This window comes from Cupressus sempervirens, chromosome 8 (assembly GCF_028749045.1).
Source record: "Cupressus sempervirens isolate cs-2001-9-10 chromosome 8, ASM2874904v1, whole genome shotgun sequence".
Taxonomy (NCBI): Eukaryota; Viridiplantae; Streptophyta; class Pinopsida; order Cupressales; family Cupressaceae; genus Cupressus; species Cupressus sempervirens.
The window spans coordinates 723,357,360-723,381,682 of NC_143125.1; the positions used below are offsets into that span (position 1 = coordinate 723,357,360).

General features: G+C 34.0%; 1 pseudogene; it reads left to right on the forward strand.

Moving 5' to 3' along the window:
* Positions 1–934: 934 nt before the first annotated feature.
* LOC149544485 (cell division cycle 20.1, cofactor of APC complex-like) lies at positions 935–9,602 on the forward strand (annotated as a pseudogene).
* The last annotated feature ends 14,721 nt before the right edge of the window (positions 9,603–24,323 follow it).

Consider the following 24,323-nt stretch of genomic DNA (forward strand, 5'->3'; position numbering starts at 1 on the left):
TAAATAGCCCTAGGGATTCAATTATCGAAACCTCTTATCTACTCTCTAATCTTTGAACTGAGGGTTCATTTGGTTGTGGGAATAGAAATATGGGAATCAGAATACTTATTCTAGAATAGAAAATAGGGATACATATTCCTATTCTAGTTTGGTTCAGTCAGAATTTGATGGGGAATTCATGAACCCAATAATTTATGCTTTCTAAAATAAATAAAATTGGAATAGGAATACATATTCCAATTCCAAGTCTATTTAGGTGGAATTGCAAAAGCTAATTTTTGGGCCAAAATTGGAATATGTATTCCTATTCACAATTCCAATTTGGTGCACCCAAACAGAGAGTTCAAAATATTAAGAATTTACTTATGCCTATTCCACTCATATTCCTGCTAACAACACACTAACTAATTTCAAATTTGTTGGTTGTAGGCTTCTGCTAAACTAAGGTTGCTAGGCTCCATCCTATTGTTCTTCCATTTCCTTGTTAACATACAACAAACTAATATTATATTGACTAGTTGTATATTATAATTTATTTTTAGTTTTTTTATTTTTACATGTGTTTTAGTTTTCTTTGTTTTGTGTTTTTCTTGGTATTCTGGATTATAGGGTTAATTCCAATTTGGTGCACCCAAACAGAGAGTTCGAAATATTAAGAATTTACTTATGTCTATTCCACTCATATTCCTGCTAACAACACACTAACTAATTTCAAATTAGTTGGTTGTAGGCTTCTGCTAAACTAAGGTTGTTGGGCTCCATCCTATTGTTCTTCCATTTCCTTGTTAACATACAGTAAACTAATATCATATTGACTAGTTGTATATTATAATTTATTTTTAGTTTTTTTATTTTTACATGTGTTTTAGTTTTCTTTGTTTTGTGTTTTTCTTGGTATTCTGTATTATAGGGTTATTAATTTCAATTCAATACAATGAAGAAGGTTTTTGTGTCACCTCAAACACTGAGCATCAGATCTATTTCTAGAAGGTTGAAGATCACCTGTCCTCTATGAAAGAAATTGCCAACTCCAATAAAAGATGTTTGTACTATATTTCCCTTTTGTTCCTAATAGGAATACAGTACAACTTAGTTTATTTTTTCTTGGTGTTCAAACCATCATTAATTTGTAGTTGCAAGGGGATAGGTTCATTGCAAACATAAGATCCATAGATTTTGATTGGGCTCTATATCTAGTAAACAAAAGCAATACAATTGGAAATATGCTTTCCATCAAATATGACATTAAGAAAGTTGCTAGCTTGGAAATGGATTATAATAAAATGTCAAAAGTTTAAAATTTAGTCAAAAGTGATCTTAATAGGGATTGCAATCCATTTATTCTGAATCCATTTCAATTGATAATTGGCCCAAAACTAGCAGATCACAATGATGCTACATACCTCAAGTAAGGGTTATTCTCTTTGTGAACATTTTGCAAATTTTCTGCATGTTAAATTTGTGTTTGGTCCCTAGATTTGGGTATATTATTAGGTTCTTTTGTAAGGATGTAGATGTTCTTTGGAATATGGAGGGAGATCATCAAATTGGGTGCTTTTTTATTCTAAGGATTGGAAAAATTCTTTATTGAGATAAAACTTTTTATAGTTTTCTATGGATTCATCAACATTAATATTTATACAATTCTGTAGGGATTTAGATCTCCAACTAACTAGTTTAATAAATATTGTAGTGCAAGTTTTTTTTTCAATTGGAGTATGTAAGAAACTTGAATTATATTTATAGATTGTAAAAAATTGATAATATTAAAAGAAATGTTGTTCTTTATCTCTTTTTTTGAAATTCTAAAGGGATTTTGTTTGTCTCGTCAGCCTCACGTGAACGCATCTGTCAACCTAGCATCCCTTGTTTGCAACTACAATAGTCAAAGACATTTAATTTGGGTAGGTGAGTTCAAATTTTGAAAATAAGGAAGAAAATATGTGAAGGGAAAAATGAAAAAAAGAGAGAATATTCTTTCATTCTATAAGGAAAACATTTTGAAATGCATAAGAGAGTGTTGTAAAGCAACAACAATAGACAATTTTTTTGGGTATTTTGTGCAGTAACATTATTTTTTGTTTAATCTATTGAAGTAGTGATTGCTCCGGGTTTATTATATGTATCCATACTTGTTGCAAGTTTATTTTATTAACAAAATTTATAATTAGCTATTTTTGATTTCTAGGTTTGTAGTTTTTATATTCGGAATCTGTAATAGATTATTTTAGGTTAATAGCATGAAAGCAATCAATCAATCATGCATACTTCTAGCCTATTGTATTTGTATTGTCTTCATCTCTTATTCCATTGTGTATTTAAGTTGCTTGGCATACTAAAGCAGCAACTCTATTCTTTTTTTGTATTTGTTCTAGAACACTACTTGTGATTTTTGCATGTGTTAACATGCTACTTTACTGAGTGTTAATATTTACTCAGTTTACTCTTGTTTAGTGTTTTTTTCCAAGTAGCTCCTATATTGACTAAGTGATTCGGTCCTTCTTTTCTTGAGTTCCTGGGGTTAACATGTTGGTTATCCCACCTATTTATGGTTTCTTGACATGGTATTAGAGCTTTTAGGTGCCACATCCTTGTGATTTTGGGCATTTATTTTTTCTATGTATTTAAGTTTATTGTGTAGGAGACATGGCTAGAGATGAAGGAAAGACTGTGTAGCAACCACCATCCTTTAATGGACAAAATTATGACACTTCAGAAAAGGAGATGAGAACCATAATGGTTGCAAATGACTTGGGGGAGTTTGTGGTTAATGGGTTCAATGATGTTACAGACCCATCATAGTATGCTGCCCTCACCAACAATCAAAAGACTCAGCAAAAGGAGTCGAGAAAGAAGGATACAAAACCTTAAGATTGATTGAGGCAACCATGACATAGATGATATTTCCCAAGATACCAGTAGCTAACTATTCAAAGGAAGTATGGGATATCTTTGAGACAAATTTCAAAGGGACTAATAAAGTCTATGTAGTGAAACTACAAATGATTCAAAGGGAGTTTCTTAACCTTCAAATGAAGGATAATGAGCCTATTGTAGAATTTATCTCAAGGATCTTTGGTTTGATAAACCTATTGAAATCAAATGGAGAAGATTATGAGGAGCAAAGGATGGTGGAAAATATATTGAGAAGTTTGCCTCCAAAGTATGACAATCTTGTGATGACCATTGAAGAGGCACAAGACCTCACCACTTTGATAATGAATGAGTTGATGGGTATTCTCCAAACCCATGAGCACCATTTCAACAGATCAACAACATCTTCTCAAGAGAAATATTTTAAAGCTCAAGCCAATGCAAGAGGCATGGGAAGATGAAGAAATGGCTCTAATAAAGGCTTGATAGGAAGAGGTCATGACAAATTTGAACAAAGAAATGTTGGTGGAGAAAGCTCAAGACGAGATGGTAGCCACAAGGGAGCAAGTAACTCTCAAAATAGTTCTAGATGAGGTGAGAAAAATTATAGCTATAACAAGAGAAATGTGGAATGTTATTACTCCCACAAATTTGAGCGTTATGCAAGTGAATGATGGAAAAATAAAGGTGATTAGTCAAGGAAAAATGCAAATGTGGCCGATGTGAATGTGGGTGAAGAAAATAATCCCACAACCTTCATCATGTGCAACATTGGTGAAGAAGGCATCTCTGAGGTATGATATTTGGATAGTGATTGCAGAAACCACATGAGTGGCAATGAGAATTTTTTCATTTATTGATAAGAAATTCAAATCTGAAATTAGAATGGGGAATAATGGAACTATTCCAAATTTGGGAAAGTGATCTATTATGATCTGCACCAAGCAAGGTGACAAGAGGGAAATTCAAAATGTTTAGTTTTCCCATGGTATGAAGCAAAATTTGATAAGTGTTGGACAACTCATTCAAAAAGGTTAGAAAGTGTTGATGGAAAATGACAAGTGTGTCATTCATGAGAAAGATGGGAATAAGAAGATTCTTGCAACAGTCCAAATGACAAGGACCTAAATGTTCCCCTTGAAGTTAGAGACATGTTTCTCTTCTCAAATTGTTATTGCACCTCCCAAGTATGCATTTACAACATTACATTAGAAATCAGCTCTAAAGAGCATGATTGAAGACCCCTCCAAGCTATGGCATCTTAGGTATGGACATCTTGGTTATGCTGGTTTAAATTTATTGTCCAAGAAAAGAATGGTAGATGGTTTGCCTAATATTGTAGAGTCAGATGACAAGTGTGAGGTTTGTATTTTGGGTAAGCAACATAGGCTTCCCTTTAACTCTAGTAATTCTAGAAGGGCAAGGGCACCATTAGAAATAGTTCATAGTGATTTAGTTGCCCCTATGCAAACTACATCCATTGGAGGGAGTACTTATTTTATGACATTCATAGATGATTTCAGCTATAGGACATGGGTATGTTTTTTGAAACATAAATCTGATGCATTTGATAAGTTTGTAGAGTTTAAAGCCTAGGATAGAAAAGAATTTGGACATTATGTCAAGGTCCTAAGGTCAAATAGAGGGGGGGGAGTATACTTACAATTCTTTTGTGATTATTTTGCAAGAAAAATGGCATCAAGAAGGAGCTTACAACCATCTATACTCATAGCAAAATGGAGTGGTTGAGAGGAAGAATTGGACCATTATTGAGATGGCAAGGAGCATGATGAAAGAAAAGGGACTCCCAACTAAATATTGAGGAGATTCTATAGAAAAAACTATATATTTGATAAACGAGTGTCCAACAAAGTCAGTTTGTAACAAGATTTCTCTTGAGGCATGGGCAAGACATAGATGTAGGGTTGAACACTTGAGGGTGTTTGGGTGTGTAGCATATGCACACATGCCAAAGGAGAAAAGGAAAAAGTTGGATTAAAAAGGTGTGAAGTGCATATTTACTAGTTATAGTTTAGAATCAAAGGCATATAGATTGTATGACCCTATCACCAAGAAAATCGTCATCTCAAGAGATGTAGAGTTCATTGAAAATGTGTCATGGGATGGCTAGATAAGTCTTCAAGCACTTCAAGTAAAGTTCCAATTATTGATGAAGAAGATGAGTTTGGTGATCAGCAAGATGAAGGAACAACAAATACAGAGAGCTTTAGATAGCTTCGAGTTCCTGTTGACAAAAAATAGGTAGAAAAGCAAGCAACAAATGGTAGCAAGAGATTCAACTCCAAGTAGCTCCATAAAACTCTAGATTGCTGTACAACATGTACATAATAGTAGTAGCAGTAATGAAAATTTAGATCCCACTCTTGCCTCCCTATTTCCAAAAAAGACCAAGAGTCTAAGGGAGATATACCTAGATGAAAGGTATGATGACAAGTTTGATGAAAGTGTAAATTTTGCATTATTTTCTCATAGTGATCCAATTTATTTTGAGGAGGTTGTGAAGGAAAAAATATGTTTTAAGGCCATGGATGCAAAAATAGATGCAATAGAAAGAAATGAGACATGGGAGCTAATTGATTTGCCTCCCAAGAAGCAAGTTATTGGATTTAAATGGGTCTATAAGACCAAGTGCAATGCTGAAAGAAAAAATAGATAGGCATAAGGCATGATTGGTGGTCAAGGGGTACAATTAGTAGTATGGAAGAGACTATGATGAGACATATGCCCCTATTGCAAGAATGGAAATCATGCATCCTATCATAGAAATTGCAGCCCAACACAAATGGAAGGTGTTTCAAATAGATGTGAAGCCTTCCTTCTTGAATAAAGTGTTGAAAGAAGAGGTGTATATGGAGTAGTCACTTCATTATGAAGTTCCAAGTGAAGAACACAAGGTGTATAGGCTCAAAAGAGCTCTTTATGCATAGAAACAAGTTCCATGGGCATGGTATAGAAAGATTGACTCATATTTGATGAGAAATGACTTTAGAAAAAGTGATGGTGAGTCCACTCTTTACATCAAGGCAACTAATGGTAAAGTTTTAACTGTTGTCTTATATGTTGATGATTTATTTTTTACTAGAAATGATAATTTCTTCATTGTTGATTTCAAAGAAGCCATGGAAAGTGAGTTTAACATGATAGATTTGGGTCTCTTGAAGTATTTTCTAAGCATAGAAGTAAAACAAATGCATGATGGCATATTTGTCTCTCAAGGAAAATATGTAGATCAAATCTTGGAGATATTTAAAATGCAAAGCAACAAGGTAAACCCAACACCAAAAGTCATAGGTTTGAATTTGAGCAAGGAAAATTGTAGTAGCAATGTGAATCCAACATTGTATAAAAGTATGGTTGGAAGCTTGATGTATGACAACAACTAAGCATGATATAATGCATGTAGTAAGTCTAATTTTTGGATTTATAGAAACTCTAAGGGATTCTTATTGGCAAGTAGGAAAGATGATCCCAAGGTATGTGAATGGCACCAAAGGATTCAATATTTTGTATACTATTGAAAATATTTTTGGGCTGGTTGGTTATAAAGATAGTGATTGAGTTGTAAGTTTGGATGATAGGAAGAGCACTTCTGGTTATGTATTTCATATGGGTTCAGGTGAAATCTCATGGGTATCCAAGAAGTAACCAAATATCTCTCAATCTACAATAGAGGTTGAATACATAGTAGCAAAGTATGAGCATGTCAAGCTATTTGGCGAAGAAGAATCTTGGCTAATTTGAAGGGAAAAAAAAAGGATGAAACCACAATTTATTGTGACAAGATTTCCTCAACAGCATTGATAAAGAATCTAGTCTTTCATGGAAGAAGAAAATAAGTTAAAATCACATATCATTTTATTAGAGAGCTGGTTGAAAATGGAAAAATTAAGATGGAGTATTGTAAGTCCAAGCAGTAGCTAACATATATCTTCACTAAGCCATTGGGCACAGATAGTTTTGTGTGCCTAAGAAGAAGTCTTGGTGTAGTTGATTTGGATCAACAATGATCCTTGATTGTTGGTTTGGGACAAAGGGGGGGTGTTGGAATTCTAAAGGAATTTATTTTTTCCTGTGAGCCTCATCTGAGCCCACCTACCAACTTGTCATCCCTTGTTTGTAACTCCAATAGTCAAAGAATTTAATGGGGGTAGGTGAGTTCAAAATTTGAAAATAAGGGGAAAAATCTGTAAAGGGAAAAATGATAAAAGGAGGGAATGTTCTTTCATTCCATAAGGCAGAGACATTCTAAAGTGCAAAAGAGAGTCTCGTAGAGAAACAAAAATAGAGAATGTTTATTTGGGTATTTTGTGCAGCAATATTATTTATTGTTTAATCCATTGAAGCAATGATTGCTCCAAGTTTATTATATGCATCCATACTTGCTACAAGTTTATTTTATTAACAACATTTTTAGTTAGTTGTTTTTAATTTTTGGGTTTTTAGCTTTTACATTCCAGATCTATAATAGATTATTTTTAGTTAATAGAAAGCAAGCATACTTCCAACCTATTGTATTTGTGTTGTCTCCATCTCTTATTCTATTGTGTGTTTAGGTTACTTGGCATAATAGAGAAACATCTATGTTCTTATTTTTGTGTTTGTTCTCGAATGTTGTTTGTGATTTTCATGTGGGTTAACATGATACTTTACAAAGTTTTAAAATTTACTCCATTTACTCTTGGTTTGTATTTTTTGCAGAATAGCTCCTGTATTGGTTGAGTGGTTTGTTCCTTCTTTTGTCGAGCTTCCTGGGGTTAACAAACTGGTTATCCCACTTGGTTTTGGTTTCTTGACATTATTTGCAATTTGGTTTCTAGTTCTTTTTCTTATTTCCAAATTTTTGAATAGCTTACATGTTTGTGAGCAGCTTGCAGATTAAGAACTTTTGACACCCTAGATCTTGTTGATGATAATAATTTGAATCTATTAGATTTGAGTGAAAGAAATATTTTATTGATATCTCTTGGCAATGTAGTTTACTTATGGGTTGAAAATGGGAGCAATTATTTTGAGCTTTTGATTGTAGATAATAATGTTGGTCCAATAAGTAGTGTTAATTGGGCACCAAATGAAAAATATGTTGCCATTGGATTTACTAGTTCTACTATACAGATATGGCACTTTACATCTAATCAAAACATATAGATTATGAAGTGTTTGATGTCTGAATTCCATTTTTCCCCTTCAAATTAATGCAACTATATTTATATTGTAGCCTTCTCGCCTAGAATACAAGTGAGATCCTTTAAAGGTCATCAGGGGCATGTAGGTTCCCTTTCTTGGAATGACAATAGACTTGCAACTGGTGGTGAGGACGGTAAACTAATACTCTACGATGTCTATATCCATAAATCAAATGTTAAGACATATAGAGGCCATGAGTAGGAATTGTGTGGATTAAAAAGGTCCTTATCTAGTCAACTACTTGCGAGTGAGGGTAGTGATAATTTGCTTCATATCTAGGACAAGAGCATGTCATCCTCTAATGTTAAAAAAAAATATCTTTATAGGATGGAGGAACATTATGATGTTGTTACAGCCCTAGCATAGTACCCTTTCTAGCACAATCTTTTGGCATCTAGTGGGGTTCTTGCAGACCAAACAATTAAGTTCTAGAATATTGTGATATGAATATCAGGATTTAACTGTGTGATTTTTGAGTCAAACTCGATGACCCATGTTTCATGAGTAGTGATTCAACATGAATCCATCTCTCATGAGAATAAATGGAACACTTAGCACTCATTGGAGCATGCCTAAAGAGAATTGGCACCAGCTCTTCAATCTGTGCATTAATGTTGAACTGTCACATTCTGATATCACGTTTCTTTATAAAAGGTGACACAGGTTTGTGCTTTTACTCAATCATCCACACCTGCTCCTACTAGATTTAATATAACTTCCTACTGATGTTGTTCTATTGAACTTGACTAACTCTCAGTATGTCTTATAGAATGAAGGAACATTCCTACCTTTTGTCTCTTGTTATCCACACAAAATCTCCCTCTCATTTTTGAATTCAAACTCACTTACCATATTTAATGTCTCTAACTATTACATCTATAGTGTCTTCTGATAGTAGGTCTAATGGAGGCTCAAGGGACAACAAACAACATTTAATATTTCAACACTAAAAGGTGGTTGCCAGAACGATTCAAAATTCAAATATTTGGAAGGTCAACTATCTATCTTGGAATATTGCCTTCAATTTCATTTAACCTCAACATCAAGACACACAGTTGTGAGAGGTTTCCAATCTAGTGGAGGACTGTACCATCCAAACTATTTTTTCCTAAGTCCAACACTTGCAGAGATTGACATTTTGCAATTGATGACAAAATATCTCCTTTCAAATGATTACCTTCTGGCTTCAACATATTGAACTCTTCCAAATTTTCCCATTCTCTTGGTATTTTTCCTTTTAGATGATCTATAGCTAAGTCTAGAACTTTGAGAGAAGAACAATTATTTGTTAAATGAGGAGGAATTACACTACTAAACATATTATTTGTAAGTTTGAGAACCAACAAATATGAAGTGCAAATAGCATTTGGAATGGGTCCACTGAAATTATTTCTTGATAATGATATGAAACAGATATGTTGAAGATGCTCACCAATATGAGTAAGAATAGAGTCATTAAATTGATAAATCAACAGGTCCAATATCTTAATACCAGTGGTAGGGAGAGGAAGGGCACCTTCTAAGCTGCTATTGTTCAAATCTAGATACAAGAGAGTTATGGATTTTAGTTGAGATGGAAAGAACCCTATTAATTGATTACTACTTAAGTTCAAATGATAAAGATTGGGCAGTCCCATATCAATGATGGAAAATGTGTAGGAGTGTTGTTAATAGATAAGTCCAAATAAGATAAGTCATACTGGGTCACAATAAATGATGGAATTCTATCTAAATTACAGGAATATAGATCTAGAAACACAAAAAAATTAAATTGTGGAATCCACATTGAGTTATTGTTGACAATCACATGATTATTGGAAAGAGACAAGTTTTCAAGTCAGATAGTGAGATTTTGGAAGAGTGAAAATGAAAATGAGCCACTAAAATTGTTGGAATTGAGCTAAAGGTATCTTAAGCTAACAAGTTTTGACACTTCAGATGGAATTGTACCATTCATATGGTTTTTGCTAAGGTCAAGATAAACCAAGGAAAAAAGTGAGCCCAATGAAGGTGGGATTACCCCTGTTAACTCATTGTGAGACGTATCAAAGTAAAAGAGCTTACAAAGATTGAAGATAGAGGGAGAAATCTCACCTTGTATAGAGGTATTTGATAGATCAATATTTTGCAAAGACATCAAATTCCCAATAGAAAATAGAAACACACCTTCAATTCTAGTATCTAATAGATCAAGATTCTCTAAGGATGACATATTCCATATAGCAAATGAAACATCTACTATAAGATTCTTGTTCAAAGAGATCAAGTGAGAGAAATCAAGAAGTCACATTTTCAAACTAGACTAGTATTTTTGTTGACAAAGAATTGGCTGAAAAATTGAAATGGAGGAGAGAATCAAGGTTGTGAAGAAACTTTGGAATTGGTCCTTTTAGCCCACATCTACACACGTGTAGTTTTTCTAGGTTATATAAACTTCCAAAAGCTTTAGCTCCCTCTTTGGATACAAAGATGTCCACTTTGCAAAGAGCAAGGTATTCCAAGCTAGCCAAATGTGATACACTTCCCAAATTTAGAGACATTCCATTAAAATGATCTAACAATTCAAGAAAGGTGAGTCTCTTCAATTTCCCAATATGAGGAGTTAAATTTTTGTGGAAGAGATTGTAACTGAGATCAAGGTGCTCCAATTATGCAAGTTAAAACAATGATGAACCAATGTGACCTTGCAATAAATATCCACTCAAATAAAGGACAAAAACATGGCCAGTGAAGAGGTTATAACTAATTCCACTCCAAGTGCAACAATTAAAACTTTTCCAAGAACTTAGTGTGTTATGGGTAAAAGCACAAACCTCTGTCACCCTTTTGTAAAGGAAAAGGCTAACAAAAGTATAACTTTTCACATTGAATGACATAAAATTGGTATTATTATTTTGAATTTGAAAATGAAGTAAACTAATGAAATGTGTTGAAATGGATGAAGTTTAGGATTATAATTTTTAATAATTATTTGGAATAAGAATGGATATATTTTCTTAATTTTTATAGATAATTTTTTAGCTACTAAAAAACACTAAAAATTAGGGTTTTAGTTCCCACCACAAAACTAGATAGAAATAAAATCATTTCTCTTTGATCTCAAACTATGTTATAGATAACATATACAACTAGAAAAATCAAAAATAAAAATTGTCTTTAGACCAATATTTTCTCTTTTGTAATGATTCAAATTTCAATTCACCTGAAACAAATAGTTTTCATCTCCCACTACATTTTTCAAAATAAATCAATTCTAACCAGGAGATAAATTATACATTCTAGAAGAGGACTCTCTCCTCTAGAATGTCATATAATTTTTTAATTTTTCATATGATTTAATATTTTTTCCTCAAAATTGAGTTTTTTTAGTGTTAAAATATGTGGTTATAGAATTTTTTGATTATAATATACTATAACTAATCAAAACACTATAAAGTCTATATGAGAATAGTCTTGACTCTGAGCTCTACAAAATGGTGTTTATATGTTATTAAAAATATATCATAAAAAATAGGATGAGTTATTGAAACACCACTTTTCTAAAATAATTTTATTTCTTTAGTAATTAGATACAAACTAGTATAAAACATGCATTTAATAGACATTTCCAATTGAAAAAGTGTGAGGCCATATATATCTTAGCTAGAATGAATTTATCTAGATAATATGTTTGAACAAAATTGATTTTTAGATAGAAATACTCAAATTCAGTCATTCTGATAAGTCAACTTGAAAGGTGACACAACTTTGAACTTTTACCCTTATCTTCATCTACAACTGCTACCTTGAAATCTAGGAGAAGATTTCTTTCATGGAGGGGACATTAAATTGCAAGGGGAAGGGTGAAGTAAAAGTAGCAAGAATATATTGCAATGATTGTCAATGCAACTCTGTCGTATGAAAATGTACTATCCATGTCTTGTACACACTAAAATTTGTGTTCTCTTTCAAAGAGAAGAGGTGCTTTAAAATTAGGGGAAATGCAATTTTTGAATGCTTTGTATGATTAGATATTGTTGGATGGAGTCATGTTGTAAAGGAATGGAAGTGACATATATGAAAAGTATGATTATCCTTCCACATCGTAACAATTATCATTTTTCAAGTATCATTCAATGAATGAGAAGTCTTGTGATAGAAACTAGTTCCAAATTCTTCCATGACATTTTGTACTAGATTCCTAGATTCAAAGGGTTAAATAATGAAATCAATTTTTTTTTCAAGCTCAATTTCTTTCTTAGAGTATGATATTTATAAATAACCAATGTATTTCGATGAAAAATCTTTTTAATAGCTATGATCAATTCTCTTTCATAGAGAGTTGTGAAAACACTTTGATAGCCACTTGGATCAATGCTTCCATTGATGATCTTCCCATTTCACTGTATTCATCATACAAAGACTATTAGTTTTGGTAGCTTGAATAGTTGTTCATCCATATGCTATTATTTTTCAAGTAACTATTTTACTAACTAATTGGTTAGTATAGGGACAAATTTTTGTTATTTATTTGACCACTTTTCAAAGCAACTACAAACTAACTTGGTTAGGGTTGTTAAATTGTTTTAATCTTGACCGTGGATTGAGAATCAATCTTAACCATTGGTTTTCCAACCAAAGTAGTATAAAAGGGGTTCAGGGGGTCATTTGGAGAGCAAGTTTTGTAGAAACATTTGCAGTGTTAGCAAATGAGTTTACAATGATAGCAAACTATCTTACAATGTTAGCAAGGGTGTAGTCATAGAATTGGGGATAGCAGTAGAGGAATATCAACTAGAGAATTTAGGAGGTTTTTTGAGTTTTTCCAATGAGAGGTAAGGAATTTTGTATTTCTTAATTTACTAAAGTTAATATAATTTCCTCATCTATAGAACTAGTTTTCCCTTTGTTGATCTCAGATTGGTTTTGACAAATGAGTGTCAAAACACTTAAGAAATTTACTTAGTTCATGCTGAACTAGTAATGCATGTCAAGTATAATATGTAAATACAAGACCATGTTGAGTTGCAATGAGTGCCGAGTCACTCAAGTGCCCAACAGATAGACTATACCAAGTGATTCAAGTGCCGAGTGAATAGTAGATGTCGAGCAGTTCAAGTGCTGAGTTAGAAGTAGAATTATAGTGTATGTCGAGCATCAATGACTACATATGCCAAGTAACATAGATTTGACATATTTTTTTGTTATGGCACAAAAAACTATGCAAACTATTTTTCAATCAACATAAGGTTGGATTTTGATTCTTTAGAGATAAGGATGAATTTACATGCAAATTCCCTATGTAATTACATGTAGCCAATTAGAAAATGGGAAGGTTTAAGCAACAAAATGGATGAATCTCAATCATAGATTCATACCTAACCCTAACCCACCTTAGTCTTCTTAAGGAGGACAAAGCCCTAAACTTTTTATTAGAGAGAAGAGAGTTGAGAGCATTTTCAAGGGGTGAACGAGATAGTTTGTAGAGCTTTCAAGATGACTTAGCATTAAGGATGAATTGTAGAATTAGTTAACTGAAGAATAGAGGATAGAGGATATAGCATTGTTATATCAGATTGTGAAGGATTAATTAGAGATTGCATAGAGGTCATCTGTTATTAGGCAAGCAAGAACCAATTGCAAGATCTATGTTGAGATATTTAGATAGGTGATTTCAGTTAAATCTCCTAGGAAGGGTAGTCCTAACAAGCTTTACCAAATCCTTTAATAGGGTGGCATTCCAAGTGAGTGATCAAAAGTCCTTTAACCAGGCACACTTCTAATAGGGTGTTGAAATCCTCTAACAAGGTGGGACTTAATAGTCTTTGCAAGCCTTTAACAAGTTAGGTCTTTTATAGGACAGATCATGTTTCATGGTCAAATTATTGTAACCTTAATTGGCTACACTTTATTACTGTAGTAGTGAAGATTTGTGGGTGTCATCCCCACCCTAGTTTTACCTTCTTATTTGGAGGGTTTCTAGGTAATCATATCTAGTGTCAAGTATGTGTGTTTAATTGCTTTCATGTTTTAGATGCATTTAATCTACATGTTATTTCAGTATGTTAATGCATGTGATGTGTGAATGATAAAAATATTTATGGGTCAAGTTTAAACTCTTGATTCACCCCCCCCCCCAAAGAAGTTTACTTTTCCCACTTGTAATTCCAACAATTGGTATCAGAGCCAAGTTCTCCAAAGGAGAAACTTTCCAACTTAGAGGAAAGATCTTGAAATGGAAGTCTAAAAATTGGGAAAGACCACTGAGAACTAGGAGATTTAAATACATCAACTCAATGAAGCTAGAGATGCTTTGAAGAGTTCCTTGAAGAGAAGGAAAGAGATTGCCATTGTAGAAAATGACGCACAATACAAAGAGATCAACACCACAAAGCTATTTGTAGATGGTAACTCCAATGAATTTGATGCAACATTTGTAAATCTAATGGAAAAGAATAGAGTACAAGCTGAAAATTTTTGAAATCTCAAGTTGAAGCAAGAATCACAAGCTATACTACTATATGAGGTAATTGAACAAAAGAAGAAATCCATGGAAGACAAGGCCATGATTGAAGAAGACAAAAGAATTCTAGAAAATAGACTGGAAGAGAAGTCAATAGAGCTATCTAGGATCTCAAACATGCAATTAGACACCTTGAGCCAAATGATGAATGCTCATCATGAGCTGAATGTCAAGGACATTGAGATAACTACATTGAAGTCGCATAATGAACAACTATAGAATGACCTAAAAAGAGAAAAGGAATTTGATGAAAGTTTCAACAAGCCAAATGAAGCCATCAAATACTTTGAGAAATTACTAAAATCCCCTAGATCCAACAGAGATACAATAGGACTAGGCTACACAAGCACTGAAGAAGGAGAATCATCCAAAGCTGCTAAAGAAAGGAACATCAAAGGTAAGAATTCCAAACCTACTTGTCATAATTGTGGAAAGAAAGGACATATTGCTAATGTTTGTAGAAGCAAGAACACAAATCAAAATGTCAAGCCTAAGAACATGGTCCATTATCATAAGTGCAATAAACAAGGTCATCAGGCACATGAATGCAGAATCAGAACCATGCATGCACCAAAATTTGAAGAATATTACTACAACTATTAGAAGTATGGACATAGAACCTTTGAATGCAGATCCAAGTCCACATGGTCATCAAAAAAGCTAATAAAGATAAGAAGCTATTGAAACTCTTATAATTGGGATTGCAATACAAGATATAGGTGTCACTATTGTCAAGAATATGGACATATTCCTAAGAATTGTATTAGGACTCACTTCAGTGGTAACTACAAAAGGTGGTTGAGTCAAACCACGTGCCTTAGCTATTTGAAGACTAGCCATATTAGCAAGCATTGTACAACTAGGTCAAAAGCACCAAGTTGTGAGTTTGATAAAGGCAAAGGCAAGTTAGATATTGAACACATTGACGTATGTGGGAATAATATTCAAAGTATTACATCATACATCAGTTCCAAAAGAAGTTAGTACTAAAAGTATTACATTAGCATGAATCAAGACCCAAGATGTTGAAATTCAAGATTAAACCTTTAAGTTTTCATGTTGTTTCCAAGCATGAAAAGTTTCTAATGGATGCCAAGTAGAACACTAGTTAGTGTCAACCTACCAGGCTAGCTAGTTGATGTCGAGTCTATAGTAGCTGCCGAGTGATGATAATACCTATAGATGCCAAGTGAATCTGAAATCATGTTGATCTCGAGTTTACAGTTGTATGAGCACTAAGCATTAATTATGAGGGGTTTTGAAGGGTATATGGTTGTTTTTTGCTCATTTCTCATCATTACGAATTTAAGAAAGAGCTAAAAGAGTAGAAGGAAATTTAGAAGTTTGTTCAAAGTGATTGCAAAGATCTCAGAGATGATTTCACTTGTTTTCTTCAAATTTTAAGGTATTTACTCACAAGCCAAGCTATGTAGTTTGCATTTGTAAAAACCCTAGTTTGTCATAATGGTGTCAAGCTCAAGAAATGTAGAAGGGAAAGAGGTCTTGAATGTATAGTTAGTCAGTAATGAGGTAAAACAACCAGATTTCAAAGCAATTCCAGATGTTTCTTATAAACAAGAACCCTCAAGCACATTGTCCATGATTTCCGCAAAAGTCATTATGGTCCAAGATGTTAGAAAATGTTATAACTACAAGATAGGTGGAATAGGTGATATTGAGATAAGAGAAGCCTATGATAGATTGTGTAAAAATGGTGTCTTAAAAGAAGATTTCAAAATCATTGAAAGGAAGGGTTTGACGTGTACCATAGAATTTCCTATTGTATTCAAAATTGACTAGATAAGAAATTTCTTAAGCTAAATACATGGTAGATACCTATGGCCAGGAGGAGGACCAATAAAGATTTAAAGAGAATAATTCATAGGGTTACTAGTTTTCCAACCCTAGATTGGCCAAAGACTCTACGAAGTAATTACAAGTGCTAAGTGGAACAAACGAGGAATGACAATAGACACCATCACAGATCCATGGATAAACTTTTTAGTAAGGGTTATTTCTCACAAGTTTTATCAATCAAGTAGACTAAATAGTGTACCCTATATTGCAATAGATCTAGGATGCAAAATTGTGAAGAAAGATCACACCTATGATCTAGCTAAACTTCAATTGCAACAAATAATGGAGAACCTTGGAGCAGTCAGGAAGACTAAGAGTGCACAGTGCAAATTTGGATCAATTCTAATTTTCATATTTTCCTATATACAAAATACATTCCCATCTTTTGGAAAAATAGGATTGAAGACAAATAGGTTAGTTGTTTCTCAGATAAATGAGTACATTGAGCAGATGGGTGAGAACTTTGAAACTATCATGACAAGCTATTTTGAAGACTTTAAGAAGTCTATGAAGAAAAGGATGAGAATACCTATTTCTTTGGTTGAACAATATTACAATGATATATGTTTTCTTGTAGATATTGATTACACATATGTATAGGCTGCCACACCTAGGGTAAGATGGCTAAGACCCTTAGGATATGAGATTAATGTTGATGAAGCCTCAGTAGCCATTACTGCACTTCTAGCTAAGGAAGTTGATAAAATAGCCAAAATATTTAGAAACTATGATGTAATGAATTCAAAGGTAGAGATGGAATTGAAGACAACCTCTACAGTAAAGAAGAAAGAAAAATTACTGAAGAAACTTAAGGCAAAATTTGGTGAAGGTGTTGAAGAAGAGGAAGAGGAAGGAGATGAAGAGGATGAAGAGGAAGAAAAAGAACAAACCAAAGAACCTCTTGCATTAACACAGGGCATGGGCGAGGACGAAGAAGAAGAAGAGGGTGTTGAGGAAGAGGAAGCCAAGGAAGCACCAACACATGTTGATCCAAAGAAAAGAAAGGCCAAAGCACAGCCTATGGCTAAAGCAAAAAAGGTTACAAAACCTAGCCTAGCAAAGCCAATGACACCAGCCACTAGAGCAAGCACTTGAGGCACCATAGAAAAGGCCAAGGAAAAAATAAAGTAGATAGAACAAGGAGGCTAGGAGTAGAAGAAGAAGAGAAGGAAATACATTGTTGATCAACTCAGATGAGGAAAGAACTTAATCAAAAGATACAAGTCAATTCAAAGTGGTAAGTCATACACCACTTTTTGATCATGAAAATATGTGTGAAAATATTAGAAATAATGCAGATCTATCTAGTCTTAAGAATGTAAATTTTGATAATTTGGGAAAGGAGGAGAAAAATTTAGTAGAAGAAGCCCTATACATAATGATGTCCAAATTTAAGAAAATGCCATTAGAATTTTCCAACTCAGTACCCAAGCCATTGTATGATTTAGTTGAGCAAATATGACATTATTGTTTGAATTTGGAAAAGAAAATAAGGGAAACTACTCTAGCCCAAGTAATGCCAAAACTAACAAAAGGGTAGATTGCTAAGGCAAATAAGAAATATGGAGGAAGGTTCACACCAAAGTACAGAGCCTTCAACATTCTTCAAAATGATATTAAAGATGTTGTCAAGAAATCCACTCAAATGTGAAAATTAATCTATGGATTAACTATAGTAAAGTAAGGAGAAAAGGACCCCTTTGAGGGTAAAAATGATTATAAAGAAGAAGATGTCAAAGAAGATAGAAAGGAAGAAAAAAAGATAGAGGAGACTGAGAAGATAGAAACTGACACGACAACAACTAATTAGTAGCATGAGGAATAGAGTGTACAAGACACACAAATGTTGACTGTCAGTCCTCCTCATGATACAAGTGCACCTATAGAAACTATAATTGTCAAGGATGTCTTTGATGCATTAGCTTATAAAATCAATCCATTGACTACAAAAGATTTGAAGAAGAGTCTATATTAATCTACACTGCAAGCACAACTATACACAAATCCAATTTTGATCAGTGTAGAAGAACTCCAAATGGCAGTAACTAAGGTTACAAGGGATAAGGTGAATACACAAGAACCACCTTTTGTCATCCCTTCAGTTAGTAGTGATCAACCTTTGATTCCAACAATAGTAGACACGTCAATCAAGGTTGACACAAGTGTGAAAGAAGACACAGTTGAGTAAGGGTAGACTACCAAACAAGAGGAAAAGGAGATAGCAACAAAGAAAATAGTATAGATGGATACATTTGTACCTAAAGCACAGACACAAGGTGTAACTCATATCATTTTAATAGATTAGGATAAGTCTGAAGAAGGTGAACAAACATCGAAGGTAAAGGAGCAAGGGCCGATCCAAGCATTGGTAACTTTACCAACATCTGGTTCCTCACCTTCAAAACTTCTTTAGAAGCCAAGCACAAAAGCAATAACCTTGCAAATCTCAGTGCCAGGATCAAGCTCTTCTAAAGTTGAAAAGGTAATTCATTATGGTGATATCACTTTAGATGAAGAGATAGTGATTCCAAAATTTGATTATGACACAATGTTTATAGATCAAATATGCATTTTACAACAAGCATTAGAGAAGAAGAAACATCATGAAATGCTTAGGAAGGAGTACAAGAAAAAGCAAGAACTATAAGAAATTAAAGACATCTTTTTAGATGCATTCAACTTTCCTAATCCTAAAGCAACCAAGCCACTATTGGAACAATTTTCAGATATTGTGGAAAAGGTTAATAATAAAGACCTAGATACAAATGCCAAGCTTTTGGAATGGTTTGAAAGAAAGTTTCAAGGAAAAGTAAATGAAAATATATCTAGTGATATAGCACTGACACAAGTTGCATTGGCAACCAAGGTTGAGGATGTGAAGAAGGTACTTGAGAATATATTTTCATTGTACACCAAACTATATGATCCCACACTCTTCACCCAAGACACCAAACACAGAATTCTGAGCCTGGAGAGGAATCTAAGAATATTAGATACACAACTACCTAAGAACCCAACTTAGGGTGAGAAGGATTTCCATACATTGCTTCAATCAAAGAGTCAATTAGCTGCATTAATAGTAGAAGAGGCTAATATAAGAGCCCAATTGACACAGATTTAGACCTCTCTCACCCCACATATGGAAATCCTCCACAAAGAATTAGGCTATATAGAAACTTTGCTAAAGAAAGATACCAATCTTTCTACATTAGATGGCCTAGTACACCTTGTAGCTAAGCTCACTATCCAAGTTAAGTCATTGGATGTTCCATGTGACAATTGGGATGCAGCTTTTTAAATAATCATGGAAGTCCATAAATCATTTTTGAAAAAATACACTATAAGTATATAGACCCTTTGACATAAGTAAGAATGAAAGAGGGAGATATCAAACTTTGACAAATTTTGACCCCAGTGATATACATTTTTTTAGAAATACAATGCAGAGATAGAAATAGAGTAGAAAAAATATTAGCAAAGGAAGAGCATAAAAAGTATAAGTGCATTGAAGACAAAGAGTGTTAGTTAGTAGAGACAAATCTACTCATAATGGAGAATAGATTTTGGATACGGAATAGACACATTAACTCAAGGGGAGTTATACATTTTGAGGCACATAGATTATTGAAATTTTTTGAAAATTTTGAAGTTTTGTATATAAGTCAAGTTATGGATATGTTATACTTAAGAAGATTACAATGTCTATATATATTCAAGTGTTTTTGACACTCATGTCAAAGGGGGAGATTGTTGATCTCAAATTGGTTTTGACAAATGAGTGTCAACACACTTAAGACATTTTACTTAGTTCATGCCAAACTAGTAATGCATGCCGAGTATAATATGTAAATACAAGACCATGCCGAGTTGCAATGAGTGTCGAGTCACTCAAGTGCCAAGTAGATAGACTATGCCAAGTGATTCAAGTGTCAAGTGAATAGTAGATGCTAAGCAGTTTAGGTGTTGAGTCAAAAGAAGAATTATAGTGTATGCCGAGCATCAGTGACTACATATGTCAAGTAACATAGATTTGACATATTTGTTTGTTATGGCACAAACAACTATGTAAACCATTTTTTAGTCGAAATAAGGTTAGATTTTGATTCTTTAGAGATAAAGAAAAATCTACATGTAGATTTGCTATGTAATTACATGTAGCCAATTAGAAAATGGGAAGGTTTAAGTGGCAGATGAATCTTAGTTGTAGATTCATAGCTAACTCTAAGCTACCTTAGTCTTCTTAAGGAGGAAAAAGCAATAAATGTTTTATGAGAGAGAAGAGAGTTGAGAGCATTGTGAAAGTGTGAATGATCAAATTGAAGGTGTGAACAAGATAGTTTGTAGAGCTTTCAAGGTGACCTAGCATTAAGGATAAATTTTAGAATTAGTTAACTAAAGAATAGAGGATAGAGAATACAACATTGTTACATCAAATTGTGAAGGATTAATTAGAGAATGGATAAAGGTGATATGTTATTAGGCAAGCAAGAGCTGACCGCAAGATCTATGCTGACACATTTTGATAGGTGATTTTAGTTAAATCTCCTAGGTAGAGTAGTCCTAATAGGCTTTACCAAATCCTTTAACAAGGTGGCATTCCAAGTGAATGATTAGAAATCCTTTAACCAAGCACACTTCTAATAGGGTGTTGAAATCCTCTGACAAGGTGGGACTTAACAGTCTTTGTAAGCCTTTAACAGGGCAGGCCTTTCACAAGGCAGATCATGTTTCATGGTCAAATCATTGTAACCTTAATTGGCTACACTTTATTGCTGCAGTAGTGAAGATTCACAGGTTTCATCCCCACCCCAATTTTACCTTCTCATTTGAAGGGTTTTTGGGTAATCATATTTGGTGTCAAGTGTGTGTATTTAATTGCTTTCATGTTTTAGATGCATTTAATTTACATGTTATTTTAGTATGTTAATGCATGTGTTGTGTGAATGGTGAAAAGTTTTATGGGTACAATTTTAAACTCTTGATTCACCACCCCCTTGCCCCGCCCCCTCCCCCCCCCCCCCCCCCCCCCCCCCACCTGCCCCTGAGAAGTTTACCTTTCCCACTTGTGATTCCAACACCATTAGGCCTCAGAAGTTTACCTTTCCCACTTGTGATTCCAACACCATTAGAGGTTTTTCTGGGGATAATTTTTCTGGAAATATTGTGTTCTTTGTGTTGCTTATTTCTTTCCATATTTTATTGATGAAGTTACAGTTGTGTTATTTTTTGATATTGGTTATGAATTTTTTTTTAGTAGTTAAAGAATTGTTTACAATAGGAGATTAATAATCAGTGGCTACAATAGGAATTTTCACATGGTATTAGAGTAGTATTGAGGGTAGAAGAGTTTTACCCTAGGAAAGAAATTAAGGGTCTATAAAACCTAGATTAAATTTTTTAGATTTATTATTTCTTTAATCCCTTGAGATGGATTCAACTGGTTTGAGACATCAAGATAGATTGGATGGTGCCTCAAATTTTGGTGTCTAGAAGGCCCAACTTTCATTATAGTTGAAAGAGACTGGTATCAAGGATTATGTTACCATAGTTCTAACTATACCTATAGATGTGACACAACTTACATCATACAAGATGGACAATGCTAAGGTGAGGAGGATAATCCTTGATGGTGGCAAGGATCATATTGTTCCACAAATCTTGGAGCTAGATACAATCGAGAAGATGTGTGATGTCATTCTGAATCTATACCAGAACTACCACCAGCAGGAAGATGATTCTTAGAGATAAGTTGAAGAATACCCAGATGAACCAAGGTGAAGATATCACAACTTACCTCACTAGGCTTAGACTTGTGAAGGGCAAGTTAGTAGGTATTGGAGATAGCCTTAGTGATGATAAGATAGTGAGAATAGCCCTAAATTGATTTATTAAACAATGGTGTGTCTTTGTTCAAGTTGTTAGTGGATGAGATACCTTACCGAGTTGGGATCAGCTATGGACTAATTTCACTCAAGATGAATTTAGACTAAGTCTTGTTAATGGGGCCAACAAGAGTCAGAAAAGTGAGGTTGAATAGGAAAACATTGCCCTAGTAGGGAAAGGGAAATCAAAGAAAGGGTCTAGCAAAAGATTGAATTCACAAAATGAGAAGAAGAAGAAGGACCTTTTTAAGATCAAGTGCTTTGGTTGTCATGAGTATAGTCACTATGTCAGTGATTTCCTAGAAAGGAAGAAGGAAAAGAAGTAGGTGGCAGCTTCAACAAGTGCAAAAGAACTCTCTAGTAGACTAGAAGATGAGTTTGCACTTATAGCTTGTATAGTGAGCTCAACCTCACATACTATCTGGTATATAGATAGTGGGGCATCATTTCATATGATAGGTTTTAGAGAGTACTTCTCCAGTTATAAGGAGGAGAACACCAATATCTAGATTTCTATGGGAAAACTATTCAAACTGAACCCAATTGGGAAAGGGACTATTCAATTTTTGAGGGAGAATGGAAAGATAATTATGGTTCATGATGTATTGCATATGCCAGAATTAGGTATGAATTTGAATTTTTAATCTATTTTTCAACATAGGGGGTATAATTTACTCTTTAGAGGGACACATGTGTTAATTAAGCACAAAGATTCAAAATCACCCATAACTATAGGAGTTAGGAGTGGTCACCTTTATAGGTTGTAGTTTCATACTCCTAAGGAACTCATGAGCAATAGTAATCCTAGAAATATTACAAAGCTATGGCATAGGAGGATGTAACATATTCATTAGGGAGCACTCAAATTGCTTCATAAGATGGTGGGAGGTTTTCCAAAGGTGAGCAAAGAGAATGATGATGTATGTAAGGGATGGGTGTTGGGGAAGTTTGCAAAAGCATCTTTTCCAAGGAGTGACACCAAATCTAAGGGTGTTCTTGATCTAGTACATTTAGATGTATGTGGACCAATGTCAACAAAATCTCTTAGAGGATATGAGTACTATGATACTTTTATCGATGATTTCTCCAGGAAGGCCTAGATATACTTCATGAAAACCAAGGATGAAGATTTCAGTTGGTTCCAAGAGTTTAAATCTCTTGTGGAGAACTCGACAAGAAGGAGGATAAAAGTTCTTCAGTTAGAAAATGGAGGTGAGTACAAAGGATATAACTTCCAAGAGTTTTATATTAGAGAAGGAATCAAGAGAGAGTGGATTGTGCCTTACAATCCACACCAAAATGAAGTTGCTAAAAGGAAGAACCATTCTATATCAAAGGTGGCAAGAGCTATGCCACATGACTAGGACATGCCTCACTATTTATGGGTAGAGGCATATAGTACAGTAGTATACAGTTAGAATAGGGTTCCACATAAGGCACTAGGGAAGATGACACTAGAGGAAGCTTTCACAAGAAAGAAACCAAATTTTGGTCACTTCATAATATTTGGGAGATTGACATACTATCATATTCTAGGTGATATACGTACCAAGTTAGATCAAATTGTAGAGAGTGGGTACTTTGTTGGGTATAGTGAAACCTCAAAAGAATATAGGATTTTTATCCCTAGGACCAAAAGAGTTATTGTTAGATGTGATGTCAATTTCATGGAGGAAAAGGCATTTAGAATGTCCAAAGATTTGCTAGCAGATGATCAAAGTGAGCAGCTAGCAGAAGCTCCAAGGCCTAGTCAAGGGTAGTAAAGCACAAGTATAGTTACTAGTACAAGTATAGGCTTAGGTGGTGAAGTTTCACAGAGCATGGAGCAACAGGTGCATGAAGAAATGTATCTAGAAGACTTAGAGGTTGATATTTCATCCTCTACATTTGACAATAGGAACCATGAGGTTCAAGAGACACAAAGGGATAATCAAGAGTTTGTGGGAGTTCCTAGAAGGAGTACTAGAGAGTAGAGACAACCAACCAAGATGGATGTCAAGACA